The sequence below is a fragment of the Microplitis mediator genome, chromosome 9 (genome assembly GCF_029852145.1).
Source record: "Microplitis mediator isolate UGA2020A chromosome 9, iyMicMedi2.1, whole genome shotgun sequence".
Classification (NCBI taxonomy): Eukaryota; Metazoa; Arthropoda; class Insecta; order Hymenoptera; family Braconidae; genus Microplitis; species Microplitis mediator.
In genome coordinates this window covers 18,585,348-18,608,438 of record NC_079977.1, presented here as the reverse complement: position 1 = coordinate 18,608,438, position 23,091 = coordinate 18,585,348, and the positions used below count along the sequence as shown (strand labels likewise).

At 29.6% G+C, this 23,091-nt stretch overlaps 1 long non-coding RNA gene across 2 annotated transcripts; it reads right to left on the bottom strand.

The window, feature by feature from the left end:
- Positions 1-978: 978 nt before the first annotated feature.
- Positions 979-1,939, bottom strand: LOC130674938 (uncharacterized). 2 transcript variants are annotated; one of them, XR_008991180.1, is made up of 3 exons: positions 1,653-1,939; positions 1,415-1,560; positions 979-1,214 (listed from the first exon to the last, which is right to left on the bottom strand). It is a non-coding gene; the product is annotated as an uncharacterized LOC130674938 (long non-coding RNA). The 2 variants fall into 2 exon arrangements; XR_008991179.1 differs by having other exon boundaries at positions 1,415-1,543; positions 1,653-1,935.
- Positions 1,940-23,091: the final 21,152 nt, after the last annotated feature.

Below are 23,091 nucleotides of genomic sequence, written 5' to 3'. Positions count from 1 at the left end.
TAGCAATTCAACCCGTATGAAAATAACATATATGGTCAAAATATATGTAAAAATATATAATAAATTTCAGAAAATATATGTGGCGAATTTAACTATTTTTTTTTATATTAAAAAATATAATACTCATCATATACGAGTCCGTATATATTTAGCATGTATAAAATATATATGTCAATCATACACAAAAAATATATTTTTATCATACATGAAAATATATATTCTTTTCATATACGAAAACTAGATTTTATCGTACATAAAAATATATATTTCTATCATATACATAAAATATATTCTGATCATATATAAAAACATATATTTATATTGTGTATGGAAAAGAAAACTTTCTTATTCGTATGACCAACTCCAATTAAAGCAGATCTAAATTTTAATATACTTTTTAAATTGAAGTTAAAATTTTCAATATTAGTTAATTCGATGCGAATATATACACGGAAAAAAAATTCACGGATTTTTTACGATTTAACTATCGTAATTTTCATTATATAGTATTGTAACGCTGGACTATAAGTTTTCAATAATAATTTTTACAATAGACTATCGTAATTTTTATTTTATAATTTATACTACTACCTGAAAGAAAAAATCAGATACTATAGAGTAAATTATACAATTTGCGTCAACATAAATTCTAATACAACTATCGTAAAATGAATGAGTCGGTAATGTAGAATTTCTTTAAATATAAAATAATAATTAGAAGTCAATGGAGTAAAATATATTTTCTTAAGAAAGTAGAACTTATAATTAATAGAAAAGAAAAATTTATCATTTGGAATTTTTTTTTTTTTTTAACAGTTAAATTGAGAAGGAAAATACAATCTCGAAATAAAAATAAAACATGTTGAAGTAGTAATAATAAAATATTTATTTAATATTTTTTCAAATATATTTTTTTGGTATATATAAAATTTATTATTCATTATTTTAACTTTATAAGTTATAATATTACATCAGATTCCAAAAGTATTATAATTTTTTTCTTTTGAATAAATAACTCATTTCTTTGTATTCAAAATACGCACATGTAGAAAATTAAAAAAAACCATAGGTGCAATTTTTTCGAATACTTTTTTTCTATAATTTATCATTTTTAAAAAAATCCAAAAATTATTAGGCGTCTGCTAACTTCAGTATCCATAAAGAAACTTTAAATATCCATAATTTGAGGTTATTGTCGACAAATGAAGAATATCCTGTAACAAAATTAGGAGAATTGAATTTATTAGAAAAAATAAATTTTCATTCATTTAGAATCATTTATCCTATGACCACATAATACTACTAAATTGTTTATAAAAATAAACTTCATGTCCAGATAAATAATTTTAAAACGAACGATATACCCACAGAATATTCAGTTTAATAAAAATTGAATAGTATAAATTATACTTACACCACCAAATTATTATATTCCAGAATCTATGTAGGTTTGTAATGAAGAAAGCACAGTTTTTTTTTTAAATTTCTTATTTACAATTGTCCGAAAAACGTCATGAAAAATAACCTCTATTTCTGCACTACACTGTGGATAAAGATGAACTGATTTATAAATATATATAGTTGAACCACAAATAATACAGACAAAGTAGATGTCATCATTTGTATATATATATATATATATATATACTCACACAAGCATCACATCATGGTATTGTGACATTTGTCTTTCATACGGAAACGCTTCAGATGGCATATACTATACCATGTCAAAAAATTTACAATTCAACTATCGTAATTTTTGTGACTTGTATTGTAAAAACATAGAGGCAGCACGGTAAATTAAGAGGAAGAATAAAAGAATAAATATTATAATTAAATCTCATTTTTTATTCTTTTACTATTTACGATAGTAACATTGTAATATTTCTTATTGAATTTTATACAACAAGCTCTTAATAAAATTACGATAGTGAATAGTAAAAAATCTTTTACAAACTGTAAATTTTCGTATCATATATTTGAAAGTTACAGATAATAAAAGTATAGTCCAGGATTACGATAGTAATATTGGAATTTTTCGTCGAATTTTTTTTCCGTGTATACCCATATACAAATACATACACCGAATAAAATATATGCTTAAATATAACAAAGAAAATAAATGGTGCCATATATAATATAAATTATATGCTACCATATATTTCATTTCATATAAAAATTTTATATTTTTTAAATATAAAAGGAAATATATCAATACAATATATTATACGGTATATGTAAATGTATATATAGCTTAATATAAAAAACATATAAGTTACATATATGAATACATATATTTGTATATAATTTTATATTAAATCGGCGAAAATCTCTATATGACTTTTTATAATATACAATATAATATATCATATATTTTTCGTTGCAAACATATATGATTTTATATATTTTAACCATATATTGTTTTTTCATACGGGAAACTTATTCAAAGCTTACTATTTATTTTTTAAACTTTAGATTGACAATTTCCACACTCTATCATCCATATTACGACAGTAAATTAATACACGACAAAAATAAGTTTCTTGAGTATTATCGTAAAAAGTACTAAAACAAATCAATAAATTCATTACTTTTATTATTTATTACCAAGCGTATGGTAAACATCATAAAAAGGTAATAAATATATGATTAATAAGGAAATTGTTATATTATTTTTTTTATTGCTATTTCATTGGTATTTTTTATTAAAATATCGATTTTCATTGAGAGTATATTAAATTATTACTGAACGTTGAGTAATACATTCGATTACACGATTTGACGATTTTTATTCTGTAAAAATATTAAAATTAACTAAAAGTATGCATTGAATACTGAACAATATACGAAAGTTACTGCCTGTATAGTAATTTCTATCAATCAGATCAATAGAATAGTATTGAGTATTTTAGAGCAACTAAAAAATTACTATACAGTTTGTAATTTTTCAAAAGTAGACAGATAATATTAACAATTGATAGAGATTGCGTATACGAAAATACATCACAAGTTCTGAGGCCTTCGCTCGAAGGAGACATCGGACTGACAGACTGAGGACAGAATTCGTACGCGGGAGATCAGGGTTCGAATCCCGGCTGAGCCAACCCGCATGAAAAAACTTTATATGTGAAAACATATATGATAGAATATATGAATATTATAATGTGATATATTGTACAATATATAAAATAATATTTATATTTTTGCCGTATTAATATATGATAATATATTAAAAAAAAATATATTGCTAGAATATATTATCAATATATTTATCAATATATGACTTTTTATGTATGTTTTACATATATATTTTAATATATCTTTTTTATATTGATATATTATATTGAAAATAGTATATTTATTAATATATAGTATTTTTTATATTTTTTATATATGTTTTTCAATATATTGCAAAATATATGGTTTCCAATATATTGTAAAATATATGGCACTTTTTTTACTTTTCTTAGGTTATTGCCAGTAAATATAAGGTCAATGAACAGAAGGAGAAAAAATAATAAATTTGACTTTTTTTGTGGAATTGTGTAGAAATTGAAAAAGTATATTGAAAAAATAAAATTTTCAATATATTGCGAAAAATATAAGTTTCAATATACTGGAAAAATATAATTCCAATATACCGCGAACCATATATTTAATCATATAAATTCTTTCATATATAATCAATTATATAGAGACCATATACCACTAATTATATGAGTCAAAATATATGGCTATATATATCAAGTTTATTATATTATACTTATAAATTATATATATACTATCCATATATGATAAGAATATATTGAGCATTATATGAGATAATATATATAGAAAAATACAAAACATTATATACAAGTAAATATATTATGATAAATATATAATCCAATATATGTAAAAAACATATATTTTTCAATATAGATATTTTTGCCGCTATATATTTATCACATATTCACCATATATTTTTTTATATACTTTTAACAATATATAGCTTTTCCATGCGGGAAATCATTTGTAAAATAGTATAATTGACATCAACACTAATTTGCGTGTGATAAATAATAATAAAAATGAAAATAACTAGAAAACAATGCAGAATTTGAATGAACTTTATTACAAATAATTCGTAGGAACTAAAATTGTCTATAAAAAAGATCCTATGACATTTTTTGATAAGTCTAATAGTTTTGCTGGAAAAATAAAAAGATCTGGAAATTTATTATAAACTTGACTTCCAGCTCCAATAACTTTTGAATGGATGGATTTATTAAAAAATTATAAGAGACCTTTTTTGTAGAGCGTTAAATTCTCTACAAGAATAATCTGTAGACTTATTTATATGAGGTGCAAATGCCGAGCTAGAAAAATAAAAAAATAAAAAATTTATTTTCCGATGTTATTTAAACGGGAAATGGAAAATCAGAAATAGGCACCTCTAAATATTAATATTAAGAGCTCCGCTTTTAACAGGCTTCTTTTCTCACCTTCTTGCAAGTTTTTTTGTTGAAAAAAAAGTCACCTCAAAATGGCACACCCTAGTGCACATGGTAAAAATGACTAAATATCAACAATAATTAAATTTTGACCTGAGTTAAAAATTATAAAATTTCAATAGCGTTTGAACTTTAAAATATAAATTTTCTGATATTTGTCAAGGGTCCAACTCACCCCACTAAGTCAATTTCCACTATTGATCAATTCCCCCCCCCCCCCCCCCCCGTAAGTATAGAAATAGCGAATAAAAATTCTCTATAATTTTTATTACAACAGTTAACTAATTTTTTTTCTCTGTCCATTGGAAACTTCTCAATTCTCATTGAACTTATTTACTTATTTTTAAGTGCATCATTAATTTTTATTTATTCATATTTATTTTTTTATGAATTCCGTTTTCTGCTTATTATTATTAAAAGTTATTACTCCAGGCTAAAATCAATAATGAATTTGCATCTCGACGATTAAATATTTTACTTCAGTTTCTTTCACAAAAAAAAAAAAAAAAAAAAAAAAAAAAAATATAAATATAAATTTTAAAAGAGAAAAGAAAAATAAAAACAAGCATCAGAAAACAATTTAATTTTTTTTTTATTAATATTTGTTCTTTTAATATCTCAATAAAAATAATCATAAATTTAAATTCTTCATAAAAAAAAAACTGTCGTAAAGATTAAAAAATTTTTTTCTTATAAAAAATTTAGTCATCAAATTTTATTGTACATCATATATTAAGATCACAGTCTCAAAGATATTTTTTATTTATTTTTTCATAATTATGTCAGAATTCATGCAAAAAAAAAAATATTAAAAAATTGAAGTAAATTTTTACTGGTAATTTCTAAGAATATAATGAATCACTTTTATATGAATTACTACAGATTAATTTTATATTAATTTGAAGCTTGATATATTTAATTGTTGCGAGTGTTCGATCGATTTATTTTCCTTCGTTGTCATAAAAAATATAATCAGGATTTCTTGGATAGACCCATGCGCCTCCCCATAGATTTGCAAATACAGGTTTCGCCATTGCGTATGCAGTTATCACCAAAACGACGGTAATAAATAATAAAAATTTTAAAACACTCGGCATTTTAAATCAAAATTATTTTATCCTGAAAAAAAAAATTAATTAATAATAATTATTATTATTTGTAAAATAAAAAAATAAACATATATAATTAATCTTTGATAATAAATAAAAGTAAAGCGGGGTAAGACCGACTATCGAAATTTAATAAAATAATAAAAATATTAAAAATACATAAACAAATAATAGTAACTTACAAAAATATTTAAACAATTAAAAATTAATTTGTAAATAATTAGTTCGCGATTGTAGTTGAATAATTGTTTAATAAATATTTATATTTACCAGATGTTTCAATTGATATTAATTCAAGTAGATCGAATATCAAACAAAATTTAAAATATTGTTGTTATTATTGGACGTGTGTCGTTTGAAACTGTCTCGATGCTAGTGACTATTTGACTGGGCCTCCGGTCTTTTATATGTACGTGCGTTAATATATCAGCTGTATGTACAATGACGTACGTTAGATTTATGACGTCAAATACGGAATAATTTGGTTTAGATACGAGTCTAATGATTGTACGTACTCCAGTCCCGTCGTATGGGCCTGAAAATAGTCATTACTAATTTTTAAACATTGATATAAATTGCAATAGTGAGTTTATTAATTAAATGATAATTATTTTACAAAAATACTTTTAGTATAATATAATTTTGATATGAAATTAAATTAAATTTTACTGTTCTCATGGTTAAACTGCATAGTGGATTAAGCGATTGGCTCAGCGGCCTTAAGGTTCAGCCTTTGGAACTTACAGATAAATAAAAAAAACCAGATATTTTATTTCACTGACATCAGCAGTGAATTGGTCGTTAGTATTACCAGTAAATTTTCTGTTTTAAGCAGTCATTTTGTTTCACTGAAACTAACAGAGAATTTCACTGAGAAGATCAGTGATTTTCAATAATACAATCAGTGAATTTAACTAGTTATTTAGTAACTACTTCTAGAAATAACTAGTGAAATTTTCTCATTTAACGAATGATGGAGTATCACTGATTCAGTCAGTAATTCTGTCTCACTGAGACCATCAGATAATTTTACTGATTCTATCAGTAATTCTGTCTTTCTAGTACAATGAGAAAATTTCACTGATTCTGTGAGCAATTTTATTTCACTGACGCTGACAGTTATTTTGACTTGTACGATCAGTGATTTTGTTTAACTGAAGCAATTAGTGAATTTTACTAACTGAACTAGTAATAGAATTTTACTGATTCACTAAGTAATTCTGTTTCATTGAGACAGAGAATTTCACCAATTCGGTAATCAATTTTATTTTACTGAAGCTAACAGTTATTTTTACTGATTCGATCAGTGACTTTATTTTACTGAAGCTAGCAGTCAATTCAACCAGTTTTTTAGTTAGCACTACTAACAATAACCAGTGAATTTTCTGATTAAACTAATGATCGAATTTCACTGATTCAGTCAGTAATTTTGTTTCACTGAGACCATCAGATAATTTTACTAATTCCGTAATCAATTTTATTTCTCTGAAGCTAACACTTACTTTTTCTGATTCGATCAGTGATTTTTTTTCACTGAAGCCAGCAGTGAAATTAAACTATATTGAAAATTTTGTCTTTATATATATTGAGATCTGCTTAGATCTAAAAAAAATGGTAAATTCCCCCAAATATGACTATATCTCTGCAGATCTGATGAAATCTGAACAAATCTAACTAGATCTCGAAATATACAGAAATCTGCCTAATTTTGAATAAAAATTTTTTCGAAACCTGTCTAAATCTGACGTTATCAGTCCCGATGTAATCAGATCTGACAGTGCCTCAATATTAAATTTCATTACATATCTTTCGATCCAATTAGATCTTATTATAAATTGTCAGGTCTGAATTTTTTTTCGATCCCAGGATCAACTGTTTTACAATTTTATTTTACTATACACACTTAGATGATTTATTGCGTACACTTGTATTTAAATACGTCATCTATTTAATCTGAATTCTTGAGGATAATCATATCAGGGTCTTTTTTTTTTGTAAATACATTAAGCTTTCAATTTAATGTATCTTTTTAATTTACTGAAGTACAAATATTAAATATTAATGAAGGTAACATTGTTATTAATTCATTGTTATTTGCATAACATCATCATTAAAAAAACGTATGATCAAGACTCAGGCTAAATGAACCATTTCAAGAATTATTATAATTTTATATGATTATAAAATTTCATCACCTGTGAAAAAATTATTGTATGAAACTTTATAAAATTTATAAAATTAAATAAAATTATAATCCACTAGGTAACGGGTGGGCAAACGTCAATTTTGCATTAATCTACACATGCGTTTACTGATCAATTACCCTTACGGAAAAATGCTAATGAAAAACTAATGGTTAAATATTTTCACGCACTAATATAATGCTCTAGTATCATTAGTTCGTTTTTAGTGTTCTCGATATTTTTAGGGTTATGAGCGTAATGCTTAACTTGTTTCTTAGTATCACTGATGTAATCCGATAAAAAATATTTGGATCCATCGTCGAAGTAATAGATGTAAATTACACGTTATCACGGTTTTGAGCGTGAATTGACCGTATTGAACATATTGAATATTCAAAACGAAGCTTCAACGTTTTTACAGTACCCAAAATGTATCTTTGCGATAATGCTTGATGCTTTCTTTTCCCGATCTTTTTTCTTCTTTATAAGACCGGTCATTATCTTTTGAGCTAAGTTGACTTCTTATAAACCTAAACATGGTTTCATGTGGCACTATTATACTCTATTTTATAGTAAAACAAATCGAGATAGTGATGAATTATGAAAACCAATCATTTTCAAAATTTACATCAGCGATGAATAATACAAAATCAGCAAAAACTCCTAGGGTTTTGAAATTTCCATTTTAACAAACAAATTCCCGCCTATCTACTTTGCTACGTGTAAAAGTATTTCTACGGTCGTTTCCTAAAAATTTGATCCTCAAAAGACTGCGACGAAGATCAAATAATATATCTTAAGGGTTACCCGACCGTTGATCATAGACGATTGATCCCCGACAATTGATCTCCGACAATTGATCCTTGCGATAATTGATCCACCGATAAAATATACTCACACACATATAAATGTGAAAAATTACGCCATTTTTTCACTAATTTTGTGTCCGTGTAACATAAAAAATATACTCACACAAAAATTTATCAAATTTATATGTGTGTGAGTATATTTTATCGGCGGATCAATCGTCGCACAGATCAATTGTTGGAGACCAATTGTCGGGGATCAGTTGTCATTGGGTCATCGGTCGTGTCACCATCTTAAGAGTGAAGAAATCGCGTTGGCATGCTTATTGAGATTAGATTTAATTATGGGTTTGCTCAAAAAATCAATCTCACGGGTGTTTTCCAAAGACAGACTACTTAACAAATCGTGTCCATACTCAGACACGAGAAAAAAATTATTCGGGCAATGATACTTTCCGGGATCATGAGTATGCTTATATTTCCTTATTGTAAGTCTCAATAGGTTTTAATTACGTTTCGGATTCATAATAGACCAATCAACGTTTTGAAAAAGTTAAGAACAGCCAATTTGAATTTTTAGTCCAAAACGTTGAATTCACGTTTAATATCTCGACTCGGGCGATCTTATATGCTTGGATTACTATTTGCACTGATAAATTGATGTTTATTAATTTTTTTATCGATGAAAAATTATTCGCCTTTACTGGGGCTCGAACCTGGATCCTTCTGCATTTCAGTTGAAGCCTGGTTCCACTCTGCCAACCCTTCAGACTCAATAGTTAGGATTATTTTCAAAGTCTATATTTTTATCATAGAAATCTCAATAATCTTGACAATGCAAATGATATTAATCGCGATGATCGAGCTATTTATAAATTTTCATTGTATTTATATACACGGAAAGAAAATTATGGCAGCGGTTCCCATAATTTTGTGAAATTTTTTCCTATACCATCATAGGAATTACGACCATAAATTATGGGAGCGGTTCCTATAATTATAGGAATGATTCCCATAATTATAGGAATAGTTCCTATAATTATGGGAATGATACCCATAACACTATAGGAATGGTTACTATAATTATAGGAATGGTTCCTATAATTTATAGGAATACTTTCTATAATATTATGGGAATCATTCCTATAATTTATTGGAATGGTTCCTTTAATTTATAGGAACCATTCCCATAATATTATGGGAATAGTTCCCATACTATTATAGGAACCATTCCTATAATATTATGGGAATGGTTCCCGTATTATCATGAAAAAATTAATTTAAAGAAGTGTGGTAATCACTTCTACAATACACAGAAATATTATTAAATATAAAAACAAAAATTCAAACATTGAAAAAAAAAATCGTATTTGGCAAAAAAACATTAAAATTTTTAATAAGAATTTTTTGTCAGCACAAAACATTCAAGAAAATTTTAATTTTGGGAAATTTCTACACTATTGTGCAAAAAAAAAATTTTATGATATTATAGGGATGGTCCCCATAACATTATGGGAATAGTTTCCATAATATTATAGGGATGGTTCCCATAACATTATGGGAATAGTTCCTATAATATTATAGGAATAGTTCCTATACCAATATGGGAACCATTCCCATAATAGTATGGGAATGATTCCCATACCATTATGGGAATGGTTCCCATAATGGTATGGGAACCATTCCCATATCATTATGGGGACCATTCCCATAATGGTATGAGAACTATTCTCATACTATTATGGGAATGGTTCCCATAATATATGGGAACCATTCCTATAGTAGTATAGGTACTATTCCCATACCATTATGGGAACCATTCCCATAATGCATAGGAAAACTTCCCATAATTTTCTTTTCGTGTAGAGATTTAATATAAAATTCTAAGGTTAGAGTTTATTTTATTTGAATCACGATCGATACTGATATCACTTTTAATAGTGATGAAGACTCACTAATTGGACTACTGATCAACACTATTGACAGCTATGATCAACACTAGTCACTTTTGATAGTGATGTAGATTCACTAATCAGACTACTAATGATCACTAACTAACCCCAGTAAATTTTCAATAGTGTTCGTTAGTCTTCACTAGTTTTTTCCGTAAGGGTAAATACGCATGCGCAGTCTAGAAATTTCGGTCATATTAATAATGTAACTAAATTCATTGGATCATTGAGTACGGATATACTCCGCCTATTTCACTAAAATTTCATGATTTAATAAAAAAAGTAGTGATTTCATATAAATTAACTCACAGTTTTGACCAATAGAAAGAATGGTATTCTGATATAATATTTTATGAGGCTTCCTAGCCAATTAGCGGCGCATTTTTTGGCATGAGATGCATAAATATTCATTATGTACTTAAAGGCGAAGTCCTTTTGCTCAGAATAAAATTAATAACCCTTAGAATTATTATCAAAAAAAAAAGAGAAGAGAGGGGTGTAGAATTCTTTACCATAAATTAGCGCAAATTTCAATAATTACTTATTCTGTCAAGAGTTAACTTATTAACTTGTGAACATTCTTAGAGCAAATTAAACTTTTGCATTTGATTGTAAATTAAAAAATAATCCTGAACATCTTTCTTTCACAGACATATCTGTAAAAAAAATTCCAGTTAAAATTACGATACTAACATTGTGATTTTTCTTATTGATTATTGTAGTGGTGGACTATACCTTTGAAATCATAATTTTTACGATGTAGCATTGGAAATTCCATTCAAGAAATAATACTTGAGTCAAATAACATAAACCCGACTCGAATTTCTTCCTGATTTGCCTGAAGTACCATAAGGACCTTATCAAGTTAATATAAGGTTTGCCTTATCAGGGCAAACCGGATGAGTTCCTGATCAGGACCTCATCAGGATATCCCTATTCAAAAAAAAGTTATTTGCCATCGGGTCAACCTGATGAATTCCTGATCAGGACCTTATCGGGATATCCTTATTCAAAAAGAAGTTATCCCGTCCCTTTAAATATTTCATTTACAGGCTAAACATTAAACAAGGTACAAAAGAATATTATACAAAAATCATGTCAATCATTGCAGCAAAGATTTTTTACTTCTTCATCAGTTATTCTTTGACATCATAATGAATATTATATTTACACTTCCAAGATCACATGTGTATGTCAGCGCAGTGGATAGCATCGAGGACTTTGAATCGGAAGGACGCAGGTTCGAGCCCAGCAAGGAATTTTTTCATCAATAAAAAAATTGTTCACTTCCTCTAATTAATGCTCTCAATACAATAAATAAAATTCTCGATCGAATCGAAATTTTCTTATTTTTTTTCTTTGCAATTTAATATTTTTGTAAAAATAATTACTAATAAGGTAATCCTGATAAGGATTTGATGAGGATATCCTGGTAAGGTCCTGATAAGGCAATCCCGATAAGGACCTCATGGGTCTTAAGCGTTACATCCATATCAGGATCCTCGTCAGGATACTCTGATCGGAACCTTATTTGAAATAAGGTTAACCCGATAAGGACCTCGTCAGGCCCTTATGAAAAATTCTAGTCGGGACGTTTTAAAAATTTCGAAGCTCGGCGACTTTGTATGGGTAGTGCTGATAGAAATACGGATCGTAAATGGGACTAGAATGGATTGCGACCGTAGCTCTACAGATCGCTCCCTTCACGATACGCAAATCACTATTCAGTAGATCGTGCCAATCACAATATTTTTTTCCGTGTACAAATAATTTTTTCAGATGAAATAAAATTTAATTTAGATGGGCCTGATGGATGTAACTATTATTTTTAAGATATGCGGAAGGAAGAATAAATTTTGATTACCCAGAGAGGAAAGTACCACGGGCCCAGGCTTGGCCCAGACTTGGGCCAACTTTGTAGAACCTTGGGCCAGGCTTGTAAGCCAGTCTTGGCCCAGCCTTAGTAGAAGCCTGGAATGATAATCTCGGGCCAAGCCTGGTTGCCAGACCTGGCCCATGCTTGGTTGCCAGACCTGGCCCAGGCTTCCAGGAAACGAATAAATTTAATTAAAAAGAATTTATTATTATTAACCTCGTAGAATTCATGATCATTAACGTTTCAATTATCTAAGGGAGGTAAATGATGTGAAAAAAACTCGGTGGAAATTTTGCTGGACTCTGGGCGCGAACTGCCGTCCTTCTGACTGCTAGGCCCGAACGGTAGCTACTGGACGAACCTACCAATGTTGAACTGATACATTTATATGATCTACTTATATAAACCATAGGTATTTCCAAACTTGGGTAATCCTACCTTGGCCCAAGTCTGGGTTGCCATTGGTCGGCCAAGGCTAGGTTATCCAGTCCTGGCCCAAGCCTGGCTTGCCATTGGATAGCCAAGGCTAGGTTACCCAGTCCTGGCCCAAGTCTGGGCCAATATAGGTGTGTCAAAGCTAAGTTCCCCAGTGCTGGGCCAAGTAGGGGCCCGTTGTTCAACTCTGGCAGCTCCTGTATGGGTAAGAATCAGTTATTGAAAAATAATAGGTGAGGCTATCCAAGTAACGCGGATTGTAATCAGTACTATCCCAGAAAGTTGACACTATTATATTGTTTTATCCAGGTATAGTCCACGATTACTATGTTAACATCGTAAATTTTAGTGTAATTTTCCTTCCGTCTAAATTTCTAAAATGAACCGTTTTTATGGTCAAAAATTTTGTGGCAAAAAATAACAATAACATGGTTTATTTATTTATTTATTTTTTTCCAGTAATAATTTGATAGACATTACGAATTAGTATAAAATTGAATGAATTTATTTATAAAAAATATTTGCAGACCAATAAATTAAAACGATACATAAAAATAAATGTGAAACATATTTATCAGAAAATAAAAGCACCTAAGAATATTCTCGAGAATTCAATGTCAAATTAAATAAACAACGTGACCAAATACAAGTGTCACTAATTATTTACGTCAGTAGTAATGTTTACTATAAAAATATATCGAGATTACAACTATCCAAACAAATGGACGTTAGTCTTTTACTTAGGGCCCATAGGCTAAGACTAGAGTACATACAATCGTTAGTCGCGTATCTGCACCGAAATATTTTGTATTTAGTGTCATAAATCTAATGTACGTCATTGTAAGTACACTTGATTTATTAGCGCTCGTACATATAAAAGACCAGAGGCCCAGTCGAATAGTCACAAGCATCGAGACAGTTGCAACCGACACACGTCCAATAATAACAACAATAATTTAAATTTTGTTTGATATTCGATCTACTTGAAATAATATCAATTGAAACATCTGGTAAATATGAAGATTTATTAAACAATTATTCAACTACAATCGCAAAATAATTATTTAAAAATTAATTTTTAATTGATTAAATTATTTTGTAAGTTATTATTATTTGTTTATATATTTTTAATATTTTATCAAATTTTGATCGTCTCCCAGAGAAGGAAGTATCGAGGGGCCCAGGCTTGGCCCAGTCTTGGCCCAACTTTGTAGAACCTTTGGCCAGGCTTGTAAGCCAGTCTTGGCCCAGTTTTGGTAAAAGTCTGGGATGATAATCTCGGGCCATTGAATGGCCAAGGCTTGGTTACCCAGTCTTGGCCCAAGCCTGGGTAATCATTGTGACGGCCAAGGTTCGGTTACCCGGTCTTGGCCCAAGTCTGGCTTGCCATTGGATGGCCAGGACTGAGGACCCAATCTTGAGCCAAGTATGGGCCAATAGAGGTGAGCCAAAGCTAGGTTCCCCAGTACTGGGCCAAGGAGGGCCCCGTTGTTCAACACTGGCAGCTCTTGCATGGGCTGTCTTACCCCGCTTTTACTTTTATTTACTATCAAAGATTAATTGTATTTATTTATTTTTTTATTTTACAAATAATAATAATTATTATTAATTAATTTTTTTTTTTTCAGGATAAAATAATTTTGATTTAAAATGCCGAGTGTTTCAAAATTTTTATTATTTATTACCGTCGTTCTGGTGATAACTTCATACGCAATGGCGACACCTGTATTTGCAAATTCATGGGGAGGCGCATGGATCGGAAGCAATTATAAGAAAAGCTGATTTGATTTTTCATAACAACAAAGAAAAAAAAAATGTTTGAAAATCGAAGAGCGCATACGCCGATCTCTAATTTTGTTATTAATCATTACTTTTATTTTGTAGTATTAAATGAATTTTTTTTATTATGAACATATTAAATTTATAAATTATCAATTTGAATTTTTTATTTCTTATTTTCAATTTTTTTTTTTTTATTGCCATTTTTTTTAACTCCCGCCTTTTTGTCTCAGATATCGCTCTTTTTTTCCAAACCTATACTGTTACGCTAGTGCTGCTGCCAGTAGTTGATGGAGAGAAAAAATGAAAAAAATAACAACAGTAAAAGTGAAAAACGCAGCTAAATTTTTCGTGAATAATTAGTTTTACGTTTTTAATTAATTAGAATTCTAATAAAAGGATTTAGATAGTGATTTTCCATAGGGTTCTGGTGATAAAAATTGCAAAGATAATAAAAAAAAATTTAGGCTGATTAATTGTGTCTATCGAGAGTTACCGTGTCTACAAATTTTCAAACGTATCAATTCACAGCACTGGTTTTTTGAGTTAAAATAATTTATTTTAGACTAATAATATAACGAATCGTCTCGAAATTAGGTTTAAATTGCTCCTTAATAAATTCTCTATATGCTTGTATATAATGTTAAGTATTTTGCTGTAATTAAAAGAGTGTAGAAATGTTTTTGCGCAAAAAAAATAGTCAAAATAAGTAAGCCGTTCATAAACACTTTTTAATTACTTTTTGGAATTTCCTTTTAAAAACTGATAGTTTTACACAAGACGATAAATTTATTAGTTTTTACTATTTGTACCGAACGTATACACAGAAAAAAGGATTTCTTGGCGTAAAAAACTTTTACTCGCCCCAAGAAAATTTTTACTTGTCTGCATAAATTTTTTGCGTGGTAAATTGAAAAAAAAAAATTTTCTTGGAGCAAGAAAAAATTTTTTGAGGCGATAAAAAAAATTTTGCACCAATAAATTTTTTCTAATAAGAAAATTTGTCTTCAATTTATAATGCAAAATATTTCTTGCACCAAGAAATCCTTTTTTTCTGTGTAATAATAAATGACAAATAGTTTTTTCAAAAAAAATTTTTATTTCAAAGTTCATTTTACCCCCACTATTTACACTGACCAACTTCCCCATCTTTTCCTACCGACTACAAATAAACATTTACAAAAAAAAAAGAAATTTTATCGTCGCATTTCATTTTGCCTAATTCTCCTCTAAATGTAATCTATCATAAAGTTTTCAAAAACCCATTTCATTATATTTTTATAAAAACGACCTATATATTTTTATAAATATATAACGCAATCTAAATAATAAAATAATCTTATAAAAATTTCACTATTTATCACAAATTAATGCCATATTTAAATAAAATATTAATCAAGTCATCAAAAGACTTCAATTCTAAAGCTTACATTTCTCATACATATTCTCTTACATAAATATATATATATATATATATACATAGCACTCGGAATAATAATAATAATCATGGATTAATATGTTGAAAGATAAATGGCTCAAAATAATATATTACTAAGTATATAGCACACTTGAATATATTATTTCACTTCATAGTTCTATATATATATATACATATATATGTATATACATATAAAAGGAACAGAAAGGCAACCGAGTGGTAAAACGATGCAATTCACTGAATAAGCTACTGTAACCGTTATTAGTTACTCGACACCTACTCCCACACTTGCAGGAATTACCGCAGCCTGTGAAATAGTGACACTTTTTTACGAAATACTTCTACGGATTAGATATAAGATTTCTTAAAAAAAAAAAAAGTAATAAATTAAGATAAATGAATACTAGTTGAACATTTAGGATAAAAGAGCTTCCGTAATTTGGTAAATACGTAAATTAGATATGAAACGCATTCATTATATTTGAATCAGTATGTTTGGGGAAAGGAGAGAGGGTGGGGGTGATATAAATCTCGGGGTAAAATGGGCCTGGTAAATGTTTTTGAGAACTGCACTTATGGAAAAAATTAAAGGAACTAGAAAATTTTATAAATTTTTTAGTGATTTTTTATTTTCGTGAAAAATGGTCGCTTTGAAAAAAAAAAAAAAAAAAAAAAAAAAGCAAATTGAAGCTTGAAACCTCTAGTTCAAAGATCTTTCAGCAAAATAATTTTTTGAGCCACGGTTTTTTGCGGAATCATAAAGAATAGCTCGAGACAAAATTTTCTAAATTTTTCGGTTTTGTTTATATAAAGAAATATAAAACATTATAAAAAAAGAAATATATTATGATAAATATATAATCCAATATATGTAAAAAACATATATTCATACATATATATATTTTTGCTGCCATATATTTATCACATATTCACCATATATATTTTTATATATTTTAAACAATATATAGCTTTTCCATGCGGGTGAAAAATTACGATGTTGATCGATAAAGTAACCCAATTTACGCCGTTACAAAATAGTAATAATAATAACAATATCACAATGTCTCAAATAAACATATTGTATTTATTACCATTTCGTGATTTTCACCATACATGCACTGTAAAAAATTCGCGGAGTGAATGCGGATTAAATCCGGAGTGAATGCCGAGTGAATGAATTTTTAATTATTCACTCCCCTCGGAGTGAAATTCACTCCAAAGGGGAGTTTTCACGGAGTCGATAATTTTTTATTAATTTAATCCCTCCGGAGTGAAATTCACTCCGGAGCGGAGTTTTGTAAATAGTATAAATAAAAAATAACTCCACTCAATAAAATCGAAGTAAAAACTCGCGTATTACATAATTGATCAGCTGTTACCCACACACATACGCACATACATATTTAGACACACACGCGCACTCGCACACACACGCACGCACACATTTGCACACACACACATTTATACACATTTGCACACACACACACACACACATTTGTACACATTTGCACAGATGCACACACATACATTTGCACACATGCACACACGCACACATTTGCACACATGCACACATTTGCACACACACACACATTTGCACACATGCACAAATTTGCACACACACACACATTTGCACACACACACACAAAAAAAAATTCTCGACTGAAGGTAAATATTCTTGATTCAAGAAAATTTTTTTTCGGAGACCTAAATTTTCTCAGATAAAGTAGAAATCTTCTCCAACCAAGACGAATTCTCTTAGCTCTAGAAAATTTTGACTTGGTTCCCGAAAACGTTTGTCTTCAAAAATATTTTCTTGACTCAAGATATCTGTTTTTTCTGTGCACACACATTAGCACACGTGCACACATTTGCATACACGCGGACACACACGCAAATATTTGCACACATCCGAACACACACAAGCACACATTCACACACACGCACACAAACACCTGCACACACCCAAACACACACACACACACACACACACACACACACACACACACACACACACACACACACATTGTTTAGCAGTTTAATATAAATTAGTATAAATTTATTTAAGTATTAAAACTCCGGACCGGAGTGAATTGGAAGTGAAATAAAATCCGCGTCACCCCGCTAAAAAAAAACTCCTAATTCACTCCGCATGCGGAGTGATTTTTTTAAAAACTCCGGAACTCCGAGTGGCGGAGCGAATGCGGAGTGAATACGGATTTAATTTCACTCCGAATTCACTTCGGATTTTTTACAGTGTGTGGTAATAAAGAATAAAAATAATGCATTTATTTATTTTTCCCAAAAATTAGCATTCATAAAATCTTAAAAAAATAAATTAAGCTAATATCACTTAAATAAATTTGTTATCGAAGAGAATGCGTTAATTAAAATGATAAAAATGAATAACAATAAATTATTGATTCAAATGATATCCAAGAACGCCACAGATGTTACCAGACGTTTAATTGTTTTTGTTCATAATAAAAAAAAAGTGACATTCAAGTTCTTATTGTAAATATTAAATTTTTTTTTTTTTGTGTATAAAAGGTATGGGAATAAGTATCACAGCATTTATTAGTCGTTAATAACTACAGTGATAACGGAGAGTCTGTGAACGTTACAAACTAAGAATGAGAGTATTATTTATTTTCTTGGCTGTACTTGCCATAGGTAAGTTAACTTATAATTACACGGACAAAATTTTATGGTAAAAGTTACCATCAAGTTATAGTACAATACGGGGTCACACACTTACACGCACACCTGCTCATATGCGCACACTCACCCGCACACCTGCACACATGCAGACACTTACCCGCACACATGCAGACACTTACCCGCACACATGCGCATCCATGTGCACACTTACCCCTACACACGCGCATCCATGCGCACACTTACCCGCACACAAGCGCACACCTACCCACACACACACGCACTCATGCGCATACTTACCCGCACACATGCGCACACCTGCACACATGCGCACACTTACCCGCACCCATGCACACACGCACGCACAAATGCGCATACTTACCCGCATACATGCGCACACCTGCACACACACACATGCACACATGCGCACACTTACCCGCACCCATGAGCACTCTTACCCGCACACATGCACACACGCACGCACAAATGCGCACACTCGCCCGTGAACATGCACACACACACATGCACACAGGTGCACACACACCCGCATGACCACATGTACACACACGCGCACACATACCCACGCACGTACACATGCACACATACGCGCGAGCACACACATATTTTTAGTTAAGAATTTTTACAACTTTGAATGGTAAGTGTTACCATCTTCTATTGTAACAACTATAATTTTTAATAATTACAATCAGCATCTTCGATAGTAACCGTTACCATCATCAATTGTAACTTTTATCATTTTCAATTGTAATACTGATCATTATAGCCACTGAAAAATGTAACTACCATTTTAGATGGTTAAAATTACAATTTTTGTATAGTAGATACAATAATCAATTTCTCTCCGTGTAGTTAACGTTAATTTATAATTCAAAAATAAAAAAAAAAATAATCAAATTTATTTACTTATTATTTGTTCCTTATTTTTGTAGCCGTTTCAATGGTTAATGCCCAAGGCGCTGCTGCAGGAAGTGCTGGGGGTCAAGCGTATGCGGGTGAGATTGCAGCAGGCGAAGATGCCCTTCCACCGGATTATTAATTATTTTTATAAAAATCATATACAATAATTGGTCGATTATTGACAATTTAAAAAACTCTCGTATTGACTTGTAGCGATTTGAAAAAAAATCATAATAATATTAATTCATTTTTCGGAATATAAAACAATAATGAAAATTCTACACAGTATTTATTGATCTCTGATTTAAAATTTTCGTTTTAAAAATTATACGGGAAGTATTGTTCACGATGACGAAAAAAAATAATTTGTAAACCGCCTGACCTTTCAGACCAGCCCTGGAACTTCTCGCTGTTTTCGAGCTCAAGGATCTCGAAAACATTATTGTCAATACACTTTTGTGCTCTTCAAGCTCAGCGATGGTAATGTCACACGCGCGCTAATCATAATTTATATCACGTTACTTATTTCAAAATGACAGATTTTTATACTTCCTTTTGGTTTTAGGAAGCTTCTCAAAGTTAAAAAAGTTTACATAGAAAAAAAAAAAGGATTCATTGACACAAAAAAATCTTTACTCGCCTAAAGAAAATTTTTACTTACCCCAAGAAATTTTTTGCATTGTAAATTGAAAACATAAATTTAGTTAGAACTAGAAAAATTTCTTGGTGCAAGGAATTATTTCTCGATCACAAAAATATTTTCTCGCCCCAAGACAATTTATGTATTAAATTGATAATGCATAAAATTTCTTGGTGTTTATTAAATTATTGTTGCGGCGAGAAATCCTTTTTTTATGCGTATTTTATAAATTTAGTAGTGATATTTAGGCAGTCACGTATAGTGACTGCAGGTTGCTCGTAATGAAAAATTTTAATTTTTTAAGTAGTGAACCTGATTAATAATTTGGCGGTAACAGAACCGACACATGGATACATGTAGTTTTTACAATGGTGCTTCATATTGTATTTATTACTTTTTACTTATTAACTTCCCGCTATGAAAATTTCAAATTTAAAAAAAAAGATAGATCGATAGATCAATTTATTTATGCCAAAGCCAATTGGCAAGTAAAATATACATGTTATTTGACAACTTGAGTATGTACTAAACTTACAGTAATAATTATAATATATCACTATGCTAGCCAACAGCAACACGGAAAAAAATTAATCGTGAATGCAACATGATGCAGTCTTGGTAAATAAACATGATGAAATCATGTTGCATTCACATGATTTGTCATGTTTTGGCTACATGATAATCATGTTGCGGTAACATGAGAAAATAATGTGGCATTCACATGATAATCATGTTTCGTCTACATGATAATCATGTTGCGGTAACATGAGAAAATCATGTGAATGCAACATGATTTGTCATGTTTCGGCTACATGACAATATGTGGCAGCAACATGATTATCATGTAGCCGAAACATGACAGATCATGTGAATGCAACATGATTTTCTCATGTTACCGCAACATGATTATCATGTAGACGAAACATGATTATCATGTGAATGCCACATTATTTTCTCATGTTACCGCAACATGATTATCATGTAGCCGAAACATGACAAATCATGTGAATGCAACATGATTTTCTCATGTTACCGCAACATGATTATCATGTAGCCGAAACATGACAAATCATGTGAATGCAACATGATTTCATCATGTTTATTTACCAAGACTGCATCATGTTGCAGTCACGATTAATTTTTTTCCGTGAACGGGTTGAATACAATTTTTCGTCGTAAAATTTCCTCATATTCGACAATATCATGAATGTAACTTTTAATGATATGATGGCATCAATATAGTGAATGACTTCACTCTGCAATATAGTTGTTCGTTATACTCACTGATCGTGATCGTTTAATATTCACGGAGAACAACAATTTTTAAAATTCTATCCTAAATCTTATAATATTCTCATTTTCAAAGTTTTTAACCTGCTTGTAGTGTCCCTGGTAAAAGAAACATATTTCAGAGTTATTATATTCCCAACTTTGAAGCATTTATAAGTGCTGTTACCATTCTGTTATTCAACAGAAATTATTTTCTGCGAAAACTATGGTGCTGTTTTTCGGTTTCGATTTATGGGTTTTCTTTCTATTTTTTTGGGCGCCCTCGCTTAAGCGGCTGCCCTTTGCATCTTGGCGTATGGTGGCTGTGGAGATAGCTAACGTTACGGTAAGTTAGGTTGCATTTATTACATACAACCCTACCTGCCTTTTCTTTAAACCACACGTGTTCTTTAATTTTCCACCTATCGAAAGTTTTCTGGCAGAGACAGCACTGATAACGGGCTCTACAACCAACTTGCTCATTGGTTTTATTCCATTGAATGTTTTTATATTCTTCTTGCTTGTCGACAGCATACCAGGCACCGGCATATAGGAACTCGGGTCTCAATAAATTGGGTACACTGAGCGAAGTATCGTCTTCATCCTCCGATTCCTCTTGTATTTACTCACTGTAAAAAATCACGGGGGTAAGTCCAAGTGGTGTAGGTGTTAAAATTATCGGTGTTAAATTTACCCCCGACAGCGGTGTGAAAATAACGCTGCTACTGGTGTAAATATTCTATACTGTATATTGGATAAATATATGGCCCGCATGGAAAAGCTATATATTGTTAAAAGTATATAAAAAAATATATGGTGAATATGGGATAAATATATAGCGGCAAAAATATCTATATTGTAAAATATATGTTTTTGACATATATTCGATTATATATTTATCATAATATATTTACTTGTATATAATGTTTTGTATTTTTCTATATATATCATCTCATATAATGCTCAATATATTCTTATCATATATGGATAGTATATATATAATTTATAAGTATAATATAATAAACTTGATATATATATCCATATATTTTGACTCATATAATTAGTGGTATATGGACGCTATATAATTGATTATATATAAAAGAATTTATATGATTAAATATATGGTTCGCGGTGTATTGGAATTATATTTTTCCAGTATATTAAAACTTATATCTTTCGCAATATATTGAAATTTTATTTTTTCAATATACTTTTTCAAATTCTACACAATTCCACAAAAAAGAGTCAAATTTATTATTTTTTCTCCTTCTTTTCATTGACCTTATTATTACTGGCAATAACCTAAGAAAAGTAAAAAAAGTGCCATATATTTTACAATATATTGAAAACCATTTATTTGCAATATATTGGAAAACATATATAAAAAATATAAAAAATACTATATATTAATTAATATACTACTTTCAATATAATATATCAATATAAAAAAAATGTATTAAAATATATATGTAAAACATACATAAAAAGTCATAGATTGATAAATACATTGATAATATATTCTAGCAATATATTTTTTT